This window comes from Bubalus bubalis, chromosome X (genome assembly GCF_019923935.1).
Source record: "Bubalus bubalis isolate 160015118507 breed Murrah chromosome X, NDDB_SH_1, whole genome shotgun sequence".
Classification (NCBI taxonomy): Eukaryota; Metazoa; Chordata; class Mammalia; order Artiodactyla; family Bovidae; genus Bubalus; species Bubalus bubalis.
This window is the reverse complement of record NC_059181.1, coordinates 72,199,245-72,213,478: the sequence shown is the minus strand read 5'-3', so window position 1 is coordinate 72,213,478 and position 14,234 is coordinate 72,199,245.

The following is a 14,234-nucleotide window of genomic DNA, read 5'->3' as shown; positions in this document are numbered from 1 at the left end:
CCCACCTGTTTACTTTTGTTTTTATTTCCATTACTTTAGGAAGTGGGTCATAGAGGATCTTGTTTTGACTTATGTCATTGAGTGTTCTGCCTATGTTTTCCTCTAAGAGTTTTATATTTTCTGGTCTTACATTTAGGTCTTTAATCCGTTTTGAGTTGATCTTTGTGTATGGAGTTAGGAAGTATTTTAAGTTCATTATTTTACATGTAGCTGTCCAGTTTTCCCAGCACCATTTATTAAAGAGGCTGCCATTGCTCCACTGTATATTCTTGCCTCCTTTGTCAAAAATAAGGTACCCATAGGTGCATGGGTTTATTTCTGGGCTTTCTATCTTGCTCCATTGGTGTATATTTCTGTTTTTCTGCCAGTACCATACTGTCTTGGTGACTGTAGCTATGTAGTATAACCTGAAGTCAGGAAGGTTGATTCCTCCAGCTCCATTCTTCTTTCTCAAGACTGCTTTGGCTATTTGGGGTCTTTTTGTTTCCATATAAATTGTGATTTTGTTGTTGTTGTTGTTGTTCTAGTTCTGTGAAAAATGTCATTTGTAATTTGATAGGGATCACATTGAATCTGCAGATTGTGCTTGGTAAAATAGTCATTTTCACAATATTGATTCTTCCTACCCAGGAACATGGAATATATATCCTTCTGTTTATGTCTTTGTTTTCTTTCATTAGTGTCTTATACTTTTCTGTGTACAGTTCTTTGTCTCCTTAGGTAAGATTCTTCCTAGATATTTAATTCATTTTGTTGCAATGGTGAATGGGATTGATTCCTTAATGTCTCTTTCTGATTTTTCATTTTCAGTATATAGAAATGCAAGTCATTTCTGCGTATTGATTTTTTATCCTTCAACTTTCCTTAATTCACTAAATAACTCTAGTAATTTTCTGATACTATCTTTAGGGATTTCTATGTACAGTATCATGTCATCTGCAAAAAGTGACAGCTTTACTTCTTTTCCAGTCTGGATTCCTTTTATTTCTTTTTCTTCTCTGGTTGCTGTAGCTAGGACTTACAAAACTATGTTGAATAACTGTGTTGAAAGTGAACACCCTTGTCGTGTTCCTGATCTTAGGGGTAATGTTTTCAGTTTTTCAACATTGAGAATAATTTTTTCTTTAGGCTTATCATATATGGCCTTTACTATGTTGAGCTAGGTAACTTCTATGCCCATTTTTTGAAGAATTTTAATCATAAATGATAGCTGAGTTTTGTTAAAGGCTTTTTCTGCATCTATTGAGGTTACCATATGATTTCTATCTTTCAATTTGTCAATACGGTGCATCACATTGACTGATTTGTGTATATTGCAGAATCCTTGCATCCCTGGAATAAACCCAACTTGATCATTGTGTTTGAGTTTTTGATGTGTTGCTGAATTCTGTTTGCTATAATTTTGCTGAGGATTTTTTTTAAATCTATGTTCATCAGTGATATTGGACTGTAGTTTTCTTTTTTGTGTTGTCTTTGTCTGGTTTTGGTATCATGGTGATGGTGACCTCGTAGAATGAGTTTGGAAGTGTTCCTTCCTCTGCCAGTTTTTGAAAGAGTTTTAGAAGCATAGGCATTAGCTATTCTCTAAATGTTTGATAGAATTCTCCTGTGAAGCTATCTGGTCCTGGGCTTTTGTTTTTTGGGAGGTTTTTGATCAGAGCTTCAATTTCAATGTTTGTAGTTGGGTTGTTCATAATTTCTATTTCTTCTTGGTTCAGTCTTGGAAGGTTGAACTTTAATAAGGCTCTGCCCATTTTTTCCAGGTTAACCATTTCATTGCCATACAGTTGTTCATTATAGTCTCTTATAATCCTTTTTATTTCTGCATTGTCTGTTGTAACCTCTCCTTTTTCATTTCTAATTGTGCTGATTTGTTTCTTCTCTCATGTTTTCTTGATGAGTCTGGATAAAGGTTTGTCAATTTTGTGTATCTTCTCAAAGTATCAACTTTTAGTTTTATTAATCTTTATTATTGTTTCATTCATTTCTATTTCATTTATTTCTGATCGGATCTTTATGATTTCTTTCCTTCTAGTAATTTTAGGGATTTTTTTTCCTTCTTTTTCCTGTTATTTTAGGTGTAAAGTTAAGTTGTCTATTTGATGTTTTTCTTGTTTCTTGAGGTAGGATTCTATTGCTGTAGATTTCCTGCTTAGAATTGCTTTTGCTGTATCTCATAGTTTTGAGTTGTCATGTTTTCATTGTCATTTTTTTGTAGAAATATTTTGGATTTGCCTATTGATTTCCTCTGTAACCTGTTGGCTAATTAGAAATGTGTTGTTTAATCTCCATGTGTTTGTGTCTCTTACATTTTTTCTCTTGTAGTTGATGTCTGGTCTCACAGTGTTATGGTCAGAGAAAATACTTGATAAAATTTCTATTTTCTTATATTTACTGAGGTTCCATTTGTGACCCACAATGTGGTCTCTCCTGCAGAATGTTTCATGTGCACTTGAGAAGAAGGTGTATTCTTCGACATTTTCATTGAATGCCCTGAAGATATCAATGAGATCTACCTTATCTAATGTATCATTTAAAACTTGTGTTTCCTTATTAATTTTCTGTTTTAATGATCTGTCCATTGATGTGAGTGAGATGTTAAAGGTACTGTCAATTTATTCTTTTATGTTTGTAAGTGTCTGTCTTATGTATTGAGGTGCTCCTATTTTGAGTGTATAGATACTCACAATTGCTTTGTTTTACTCTTGGATTGATATCATGATCACTATGTAGTGTCCATCCTTATCTCTTGTAATATTCTTTATTTTGTCTGATATGAGGATTGCTACTCCAGCTTTCTTTAGCTTCCATTTGCATGGAATATATTTTTACATCCTCTCACTTTTAGTCTCTATGTGTCTTGAGGTCTGAAGTGGGTTTCTTGTAGACAGCATATATATGGGTCATGTTTTTGTATCCATTCAGTCAGTCTGTGTTTTTTGTTGGAGCATTTAATCCGTTTACATTTAAGGTAATTATTGATATATATGTTCCTATTGCCATTTTTTTAATTGTTTGGGGTTGATTTTGTAGATCTTTTTTCTTCTCTTGTGTTTCTTGACTATATAAGCCCCTTTAACATTTGTTGTAAAGCTGTTTTGATGGTACTGAAGAATGAGGTCCTTGCCAGGTACAGTAATTTTGGTTTTAGATGTTTCCCTTTCAGTACTTTAAATATATCCTACCACTCCCTTCTGGTCTGCAGAGTTTCTGCCAATAAAAAGAACAACTTGGAAGAAATGGACAAATTAATAGAAAAGTACAGCTTTCCAAAACTGAACCAGGAAGAAATAGAAAATCTTAACAGACTCATCACAAGCACGGAAATTGAAACTGTAATCAGAAATCTTCCAGCAAACAAAAGCCCAGGTCCAGACGGCTTCACAGCTGAATTCTACCAAAAATTTAGAGAAGAGCTAACACCTATCCTACTCAAACACATCCAGAAAATTGCAGAGGAAGGTAAACTTCCAAGCTCATTCTATGAGGCCATCATCACCCTAATACGAAAACCTGACAAAGATGCCACAAAAAAGAAAACTACAGGCTAATATCACTGATAAACATAGATGCAAATATCCGTAACAAAATTCTAGCACGCAGAATCCAACAACACATTATAAAGATCATACACCATGACCAAGTGGGCTTTATCCCAGGGATGCAAGGATTCTTCAATATCCGCAAACCCATCAATGTAATACACCACAAAAACAAATTGAAAAATAAAAGACATATGATTATCTCAAAAGATGCAGAGAAAGCCTTTGACAAAATTAAACATGCATTTATGATTAAAAAAAACCCTCCAGAAAGCAGGAATAAAAGGAATATGCCTCAACATAATAAAATCTGTATACTGCAAACCCACAGCAAACATTATCCTCAATGGTGAAAAATTGAAAGCATTTCCCCTAAAGTTAGGAACAAGAGAAGGGTGTCCACTCTCACCACTACTATTTAACATAATTTTGGAAGTTTAGCCCACAGCAATCAGAGCAGGAAAAGAAATAAAAGGAATCCAGATTGGAAATGAAGAAATAAAATTCTCAGTGTTTGCAGATGACAGGATCCTCTACGTAGAAAACCCTAAAGACTCCACCAGAAAATTACTAGAGCTAATCAATGAATATAGTAAAGTCAAAGGATATAAAATCAACACACAGAAATCCCTTGCATTCCAGTACAGTAACAATGAGAAAATAGAAAGAAATGAAGGAAACAATTCAATTAACCATTGCAACGAAAATAATTAAATATTGGAATATATCTATCTAAAGAAAAAAAACATATATATATATATATATATATATATATATATATAAAACTATAAAACACTGGTGAAAGAAATCAGAGGACACTAATAGATGGAGAAATATGCCATGTTTGTGGATCAGAAGAATCAATATAATGAAAATGAGTATACTACCCAAAGTTATCTATAGAATCAATGCAATCCCTATCAAGCTACCAATGGTATTTTTCAGAGAACTAGAACAAATAATTTCACAATTTGTATGGAAATACAAAAAACCTAGAATAGCCAAAGCGATCTTGAGAAAGAAGAATGGAACTGGAGGAATCAACCTGCCTGACTTCAGGCTCTACTACAAAGCCACAGTCATCAAGACAGTATGCTACTGGCACAAAGACAGAAATATAGATCAATAGAACAAAATAGAAAGCCCAGAGATAAATCCACGCACCTATGGACACCTTATCTTTGACAAAGGAGGCAAGAATATACAATGGAGAAAAGACAATCTTTTTAACAAATGGTGCTCGGAAAACTGGTCAACCACTTGTAAAAGAATGAAACTAGAGCACTTTCTAACACCATACACAAAAATAAACTCAAAATGGATTAAATATCTAAACATAAGACCAGAAACTATAAAACTCCTAGAGGAGAACATAGGCAAAACACTCTCCGACATAAATCACAACAGGATCCTCTATGACCCACCTCCCAGAATATTGGAAATAAAAGCAAAAATAAACAAATGGGACCTAATTAAAATTAAAAGCTTCTGCACAGCAAAGGAAATTATAAGCAAGGTGAAAAGACAACATTCAGAATGGGAGAAAATCATAGCAAATGAAACAACTGACAAAGGATTAATCTCAAAAATATATAAGCAAATCCTGCAGCTCAATTCTAGAAAAATAAACTCCCCAATCAAATAATGGGCCAAAGAACTAAACAGACATTTCTCCAAAGAAGACATACAGATTACCAGCAAACACATGAAAAGATGCTCAACATCACGCATTCTCACAGAAATGCAAATCAGAACCACAAAGAGGTACCATTTCACGCCAGTCAGAATGGCTGCTATCCAAAAGTCTACAAGCAATAAATGTTAGAGAGGGTGTAGAGAAAAGGGAACCCTCTTTCACTGTTGATGGGAATGCAAACTAGTCCAGACACTACTGAGAACAGTGTAGAGATTCTTTAAAAAACTGGAAATAGAACTACCATAGGACCCAGCAATTCCACTTCTGGCATACACAATGAGGATACTAGAATTGAAAGAGACACGTGTATTCCAGTGTTCATTGCAGCACTGTTTATAATAGCCAAGACATGGAAGCAACCTAGATGTCCATCAGCAGATGAATGGATAAGAAAGCTGTGGTATTTATACGCAATGGAGTATTACTCAGCCATTAAAAAGAATACATTTGAATCAGTTCTAATGAGGTAGATGAAACTGGAGCCTATTATATAGAATGAAGTAATCCAGAAAGAAAAACACCAATACAGTATGCTGCTGCTGCTGCTAAGTCGCTTCAGTGGTGTCCGACTCTGTGCCACCCCACAGACGGCAGCCCATCAGGCTCCCCCATCCCTGGGATTCTCCAGGCAAGAACACTGGAGTGGGTTGCCATTTCCTTCTCCAATGCATGAAAGAGAAAAGTGAAGGTGAAGTTGCTCAGTCGTGTCCGACTCTTAGCGACCCCATGGACTGCAGCCTACCAGGTTCCTCCATCCATGGATTTTCCAGGCAAGAGTACTGGAATGGGGTGCCATTGCCTTCTCCGCCAATACAGTATACTAATGCATATATATGGAATTTAGAAAGATGGTACCGATAACCCTGTATGCGAGACAGCAAAAGAGACACAGATGTATAGAACAGTCTTTTGGACTCTGTGGGAGAGGGCAAGGGTGAAATGATATGGGAGAATGGCATTGAAATATGTAAATTATCATATGTGAAATGAATCTCCAGTACAGGTTTGATGCATGATACAGAATGCTCGGAGCTGGTGCACTGGGATGACACAGAGGGATGATATGGGGAGGGAGGTGGGAGGGGGGGTTCAGGAGGGGGAACACGTGTACATCCATGGTGGATTCATATTGATGTATGGCAAAACCAATACAATATTGTAAATTAATTAGCCTCCTATTTAAATAAATTTATATTTTAAAAAATTAAAAAAAATAGAAAGTAGTGGTACATATACAAAATGCAATATTACTCAGCTATTAAAAAGAACGTAGTTGCATCAGTTCCAAGGAGGTGGATGATACTGGATCCTATTATTCAGAGTGAAGTAAGTCACAAGAAGAAAAAAAAAAAAAAAAAAAAACACCAATATAGTATCGACTCAGTTCAGTCTCTCATTCGTGTCTGACTCTTTGTGACCCCATGAATCGCAGCATGCCAGGCCTCCCTGTCCATAACCAACTCCTGGAGTTCACTCAGACTCATGTCCATCGAGTCATTGATGCCATCCAGCCATCTCATCCTCTGTCATCCGCTTCTCCTACTGCCCCCAATCCCTCCCAGCATCAGAGTCTTTACCAATGACTCTACACTTCGCATGAGGTAGCCAAAGTACTGGAGTTTCAGCTTCAGCATCATTCCTTCCAAAGAAATCCCAGGGCTGATCTCCTTCAGAATGGACTGGTTGGATCTCCTTGCAGTCCAAGGGACTCTCAAGAGTCTTTTCCAACACCACAGTTCAAAAGCATCAATTCTTCGGTGCTCAGCCTTCTTCACAGTTCAACTCTCACATCCATACATGACCACAGGAAAAACCATAGCCTTGACTAGACGGACCTTTGTTGGCAAAGTAATCTCTGCTTTTGAATATGCTATCTAGGTTGTTCATAACTTTCCTTCCAAGGAGTAAGCGTCTTTTAATTTCATGGCTGGAGTCACCATCTGCAGTCATTTTGGAGCCCTAAAAAATAAAGTCTGACACTGTTTCCACTGTTTCCCCATCTATTTCCTATGGAGTGATGGGACCAGATGCCATGATCTTCGTTTTCTGAATGTTGAGCTTTAAGCCAACTTTTTCACTCTCCTCTTTCACTTTCAAGAGGCTTTTTAGTTCCTCTTCATTTTCTGCCATAAGGGTGGTGTCATCTGCATATCTGAGGTTACTGATATTTCTCCCGGCAATCTTGATTCCAGCTTGTGCTTCTTCCAGTCCAGCGTTTCTCATGATGTACTCTGCATATAAGTTAAATAAGCAAGGTGACAATATACAGCCTTGACATACTCCTTTTCCTATTTGGAACCAGTCTGTTGTTCCATTTCCAGTTCTAACTGTTGCTTCTTGACCTGCATACAGATATTTCAAGAGGCAATTCAGATGGTCTGCTATTCCCATCTCTTTCAGAATTGTCCACAATTTATTGTGATCCACACAGTCAAAGGCTTTGGCATAGTCAATAAAGCAGAAATAGATGTTTTTCGGGAACTCTTTTGCTTTTTCCATGATCCAGTGGATGTTGGCAATTTGACCTCTGGTTCCTCTGCCTTTTCTAAAACCAGCTTGAACATCAGGAAATTCGTGGTTCACGTATTGCTGACGCCTGGCTTGGAGAATTTTGAGCATTACTTTATTAGCATGTGAAGTGAAGTTGCTCAGTCGTGCCCGACTCTTTGTGACCCCATGGATAGTAGCCTGCACCAGGCTCCTCCATCCATGGGATTTTCAAGGCAAGAGTAATGGATTGGGTTGCCATTTCCTTCTCCATTGAATCTTCCCAACCCAGGTATCAAACCCAGGTCTCTCACATTTTAGACAGACGCTTTACCGGCTGAGCCACCAAGGGTCCTTTATTAGCATGTGAGATGAGTGCAATTGTGTGGCAGTTTGAGCATTCTTTGGCATTGCCTTTCTTTGGGATTGGAATGAGAACTGACCTTTTCCAGTCCTGTGGCCACTGCTGAGTTTTCCAAATTTGCTGGCATATTGAGTGCAGCACTTTCACAGCATCATCTTTCAGGATTTGAAATAGCTCAACTGGAATTCCATCACCTCCACTAGCTTTGTTCGTAGTGATGCTTTCTAAGGCCCACTTGACTTCACATTCCAGGATGTCTGGCTCTAGGTCAGTGATCACATCATCGTGATTATCTGGGTCATGAAAATATTTTTTGTACAGTTCTTCTGTGTATTCTTGCCACCTCTTCTTAATATCTTCTGCTTCTGTTTGGTCCATACCATTTCTTTTATTTATCGAGCTCATCTTTGCATGAAATGTTCCCTTGGTATCTCTAATTTTCTTGAAGAGATCTCTAGTCTTTCCAATTCTGTTGTTTTCCTCTATTTTTTTTTTTTTTTTGCATTGATCACTGAGGAAGGCTTTCTTATCTCTTCTTGCTAGTCTTTGGAACTCTGTATTCAGATGCTTATATCTTCCTTTTCTCCTTTGCTTTTCTCTTCTGTTCTTTTCACAGCTACTTGTAAGGCCTCCCCAGACAGCCATTTTGCTTCTTTGCATTTCTTTTCCATGGGGATGGTCTTGATCCCTGTCTCCTCTTCAATGTCACAAACCACAGTCCATAGTTCATCAGGCACTCTATCTATCAGATCTAGGCCCTTAAATCTATTTCTCACTTTCACTGTATAATCATAAGGGATTTGATTTAGGTCATACCTGAATGGTCTAGTGGTTTTCCCTACTTTCTTCAATTTTAGTCTGAATTTGGCAATAAGGAGTTCATGATCTGAGCCACAGTCAGCTCCCGGTCTTGTTTTTGTTGACTGTATAGAGCTTCTATATTAAGGCATATATACAGAATTTAGAAAGATGGTAATGATGACCCTATATGTGAAACAGCAAAAGAGACACAGATATAAATAACAGACTTTTGGACTCTGTGAGAAAAGGCGAAGGTGGAATGATTTGTGATAATATCATTCAATCATGTATATTACTATATGTGAAATAGATCACCAGTCCAAGTTCGATGCATGAAACAGTGCACTCAAAGCCAGTGCATTGGGACAACCCTGAGGGATGGGATGGGGAGGGTGGTTTCAGGACAGGGGAGACATGTACACTTATGGCTGACTTGTGTCAGTACATTGCAAAAACGACTGCAATGTTTTAAAGTAATTAGCCTCCAATTAAAATAAATAAATTAACAAAAAACCAAAACATTTTCTCATGCCCTTTCTTTTTCTCTTCTTCTGTGACACCTATAATTCAACTGTTGGTTCATTTGATATTGTCCCAGAGGTCTCTGAGACTGTCCTTAGTTCTTTTCATTCTTTTTACTTTATTCTTCTCTTTATAAGTTATTTTTACCCACTCCCAGCCCACTGATTCATTCTTCTGCTTCAGATATTCTGCTATTGATTCCTTCTAGAGTATTTTTAATTGCAGCAATTATGTTGCTTCTCTCTGTGTGTTTTGTCTTTAATTCTTTTGGGTCTTTGTTAATTGATTCTTGCATTTTTTTTTCCATTTTGTTTTCAAGGTTTTTGATCATCTTTACTATCATTATTCTAAATTGTTTTTCATATAATTTACCTCTTTCCTCTTCATTTATTTGAACTTCTGTTTTTCTTTTTTTTTCCTTCATTTGTTTAGTATTTCTCTGACTTTTCATTATTATTATTATTATTATTATTTAACTTATTGTACTTGAGGTCTCTTTTTTTCAGTGTTCAAGGTTGAATTCTTTCTTCCTTTTGGATTCCTCCCTCCTAACGTTGGTCCAGAGTTTTGTGTAAGCTTCGTATGGTGGTGGCTCATGCTCAGTCATGTCTGACTCTTTGCGACCCCTTGGGCTATAGCCCTCCAGGCTCCTCTCTCCAGGGGATTTACAAGCAAGAATACTGGAGTGCGTTGTCATTCCCTTCACCAGTGGATCTTCCTGACTCAGGGATCAAACTCAGGTCTCCTGTATTGCAGGCAGATTCTTTCCCACTGAGCCACCTGGGATGAGATTTGTGCTGAGTTTTTGTTGCTTGTTTTTCCTCTCATGGGCAAGTCTGAGTGAGGTAGTAATCCTGTCTGTTTATATATATATATATATATATATATTTTTTTTTTTTCTTTGTTGGATGAGGCGTCCTGCACAGGATGCTACTGGTGGTTTGGTGGTAATGGGTCTTGTATTCAAGTAGTTTCCTTTGTGTGAGTTCTCACTATTTGATTCATCGTAGGATTAGTTCTCTGGTACTCTAGAGTAAGGTCTTGGAGTCAATGATCCCACTCTAAAGGGTGAAGGGTTGACATCTGGTCAGGAAAGAAGATTCCACAAGTGATTTGTCATGGCATTAAGTGAGATTAAATAAATGTTCCAAAAGGAGAAACCAATGATGAACCCCAGACAAATGGCAGTTACAAAATAAGGCAAATAATAATTTAAATAATGGAATAATACACATATACATATTCACCCATGAGCAAAGTCAAAACAGCCCAACAAAAATAAAGTTCAGATTAACCCAGCAAAAACAAAGGAAATAAAAAATTTTATTTACCAGTTAAGAACAAAACTAACTAAAACACCAACTAGAAGGCAAAGCTAAATAAAGGTGGCAATTGGGGAATACAGCAATGAAAATAAAATTAACAAATATGTTAAGAGGAAAAGAAAGAAAGTAAGAATAGGTATGCAAAATTAAATAGAAATAGATAAAGAAGATTCATATATGTTAAAAATTAACTGTGAAGGGAAATAAACATTAGGTAAAGCACACAAAGGAATAAATGTAGAAAAAATGTTAATAGGTTTAAAAAATTAAAATTATAAAAGAGAAAAAAAAAAAAAAAAGAAAAAGAAAACTTCACAGAATTGCAAAAGCCAAACATAATGTCAAAGGATCATAACTACTATTTAAAAAGGTGACTGAGAAAAAAGAGCTTCAAAGTTTAATTAGATTTCATAGTGCCAATAAAATGGACAGCTACAACGGGGGGGGGGGGGGGCGGGGGGGGGGGGCCGGGCAGAAGGAAGAAAAAAAAAAAAAAAAGAAAACAAAGAATCTACAGAACAAGTCAAAACATAAGAATACCAACACTGTGCTGATCTCTGGACCTCCTGTGGGGGCAGCTCAGATTCTTAACTGGCTGTACTCCTGTATGTCCTTGCCTCCAGTGTCCACAACTTTCGGAACTAGTGTGTTTTCTTTTATGGGAGCTCTCAATGACCTTTTGGAGAAGGAAATGGCAACTCATTCCAGTATTCTTGCCTGGAGAATTACATGGACAGACAATAACCTTTCCTACATTCCATAGATGAAGAAACTGCCTAGTTGATCATGTGGATTTAATCTGTAACTTGTAGGAATGTTTTATGTCTTCTTCCTTAGCCACCCAGCCCTTGAATTTCAATTGTGGTTTTATTTCCACCTCTGTATGTGGGTTTTCCACTGAGGTTTGCTCCTGAGGCTGCCCTGGAGGACTTGGATTTGCCCCTGTGAGGACCAGGTGTGGAGATGGTGCAGCTGCTTGGGTTGCGGGGCTTCTGGCAGCACCAGGTACTCAGGGGAGGTGGCAGCTAGAGCAGCAGGAAATATAGTGCTCTAGAAGGGTATGGCAAACAGTATTGGCTAATACGCTCCAGTATTCTTGCCTAGTGAACCTCCGTCCCTGATGGAAAAGCCTGGCAGGCCATAGACTACAGAGGCACAAGGAGTCAGATGCTACTGAAGCGACCCTGGTTGCATAGATGCAATAATTTTTTTTTTTTTTTTTTTTTTTTTGCCTATGGAGGTTCTTCCCCGTGAGAACTGAGTATGAAGGTAGTGCAGCTTTTTGGGTAGTGGGGACCCTGGGAGTGCCAAGTGTACGGGAACACAGACTGTCTCTGATGCAGGAATTATGGCCCTATCAGAGTCTTTTTTTCCTAATCTCTTGCACCTGGAGATCAGAAGGCCTCTGTTATCTGTCTTTCTCCATGGCTCTGCCCATTCAGGCACTTAGAAGGCTCCCTTGCCTGGGGTCCTTCTCTGTTGTTCAGTGCATCAGGCACATAGAGGGGTCCCCCCTGGCTGGGGTCCTACTCTGTAGTTCAGTGCATCAGGCTTTTGATGGGCCAGTCTCTCTGTTGTTCAGCTGCCGATGCGTGGGGAGAGAGAGGCTATGGTGATGGTTTTACCATCACCATAAGTGTGACTTACCCACTACGTGTGACTAAGCAGTATTGCCTTGCTTCCGTGGCTGCCTGGCTTTCCTCAACAGGCATTTCCCACCACAATATCTTCCCTCACATCCCCTTGATCCCTGTCTCTGCAGTCAACAGCAGCCCTGGCACTGGGATAGCTCCACAATCCCTAAACTCCAGCTCCCAGCCATTGTACCTTCCAGGGGACTTGCACCTCTCTCTGAGGTATGTATGGCTGCAGCAAGGACTGTCTGATTCTTTATTCCATTTAGACTGCCACAGATCAAGTGTTACACTCTCAGCCTTAAATGTTTCTCCTCTGACTCAGACAATTGCCCCAATGTGAGTTTTGGTCCCCTGCTTCAGTTCCCTCACTGGCCGAAGGCAGGTCCAGTCCTATTTACTCTCCTGTTTTTTCCCCTAGTTCCTTCATCCTACAGAGTTTTGCATGGTTCTATATATCAATAACCTCAGATATGCAGATGACACCACCCTTATGGCAGAAAGTGAAGAGGAACTAAGAAGCCACTTGATGAAATTTAAAGTGGAGAGTGAAAAAGTTGGCTTAAAGCTCAACATTCAGAAAACGAAGATCATGGCATCTGGTCCCATCACTTCATGGTAAATAGATGGGGAAACAGTGTCAGACTTTATTTTTTTTGGGCTCCAAACTCACTGCATATGGTGACTGCAGCCATGAAATTAAAAGACGCTTACTCCTTGGAAGAAAAGTTATGACCAACCTAGATAACATATTGCAAAGCAGAGACATTACTTTGTCAACTAAGGTCTGTTTAGTCAAGGCTATGGTTTTTCCTGTGGTCATATATGGATGTGAGAGTTGGACTGTGAAGAAGGCTGAGTGCTGAAGAATTGATGCTTTTGAACTGTGGTGTTGGAGAAGACTCTTGAGAGTCCCTTGGACTGCAAGGAGATCCAACCAGTCCATTCTGAAGGAGATCAGCCCTGGGATTTCTTTGGAAGGAATGATGCTGAAGCTGAAACTCCAGAACTTTGGCCACCTCATGCGAAGAGTTGACTCATTGGAAAAGACTCTGATGCTGGCAGGGATTTGGGCCATGAGGAGAAGGGGACGACAGAGGATGAGATGGCTGGATGGCATCACTGACTCGATGGACGTGAGTCTGGGTGGACTCCGGGAGTTGGTGATGGACAGGGAGGCCTGGTGTGCTGTGATTCTTGGGGTCGCAAAGAGTCAGACACGACTGAGCAACTGAACTGAACTGAAATGATATATTCTTTTTCACTGGTTAGGTACTCCTGTCCACTCTCAGCTGGTATTCTGCATGCACTTCTGTGTTTGAAGGTGTATTCCTGATGTATCCATGAAGAGAGATGTACTGAACCCCCACCTACTCCTTTGCCATATTGTTCTCTGTATACCTCTCTACATTTTAATATGCTGTCTAGATTTGTCATAGCTTTCCTATAAAACAGCAAGCATTTTTTTTTTTTAATTTCATGGCTCCAGGCACTGGGCATGGTGATCTTGGATTCCAAGAAAACTGGCTCAGAAAAGAGAGAAAAAAAAATGAGCCCAAAATTATCAGAAGGAAGGAAATAATAAAGGTTATAACAGAAATAAATGAAATAGTAGAAAACAATACAAAAATTAACCAACCTCAGTGTTGATGCTTTGAAAGGCTAAATAATATTTTCAAATATTTATTTAGATGAGCCAAGGAATAAAAGAAAGTTTCCAAATTAAAATTAGAAAGTATTAGGAGATATTGCAACTAATACCACAGGAATGCAAAGACTCATAAGAGGCTTCTATGAACTATATGCCAACAAAATCTACAAACTAGGATAAGAAAATTGTATGTAGTCAGTCAGAATATACCA